This window comes from Egretta garzetta, unplaced genomic scaffold (genome assembly GCF_000687185.1).
Source record: "Egretta garzetta isolate BGI_Z169 unplaced genomic scaffold, ASM68718v1 scaffold932, whole genome shotgun sequence".
Taxonomy (NCBI): Eukaryota; Metazoa; Chordata; class Aves; order Pelecaniformes; family Ardeidae; genus Egretta; species Egretta garzetta.
In genome coordinates this window covers 18,412-18,691 of record NW_009258897.1, presented here as the reverse complement: position 1 = coordinate 18,691, position 280 = coordinate 18,412, and the positions used below count along the sequence as shown (strand labels likewise).

General features: G+C 55.4%; 1 protein-coding gene across 1 annotated transcript in view; it reads left to right on the top strand.

Annotated features, from left to right (window-relative positions):
• Positions 1-280, top strand: part of MROH1 (maestro heat like repeat family member 1) — a 58,342-nt gene that overhangs the window by 48,470 nt on the left and 9,592 nt on the right. The window lies entirely within an intron of this gene.

The window sequence follows — 280 nt, the reverse complement described above, 5'->3', positions numbered from 1 at the left end:
CGTCCCCGCCTGGCGCTGGCAGGCGCCTGGCCTCAAAGTTTACGTTAATAATCCATCCTCTTCTGCCGCCCTGCAAAGCTTTGTAGTTTTTAATTCTTTGGAGTTTATCCCACAAATAAGTCCTGGAAGGAAACTGTAAGCATCTTCAAAGGGCTCGGTCACGCCGCGCTCGCTGGAATGGTCTGAAGCTGCGCCAGGGCAGGTTTAGGTTGGACATTAGGAAAAACTTCTTCCCCGAAAGGGCTGTCAGGCTCTGGAAGGGGCTGGCCCGGGGGGGGGG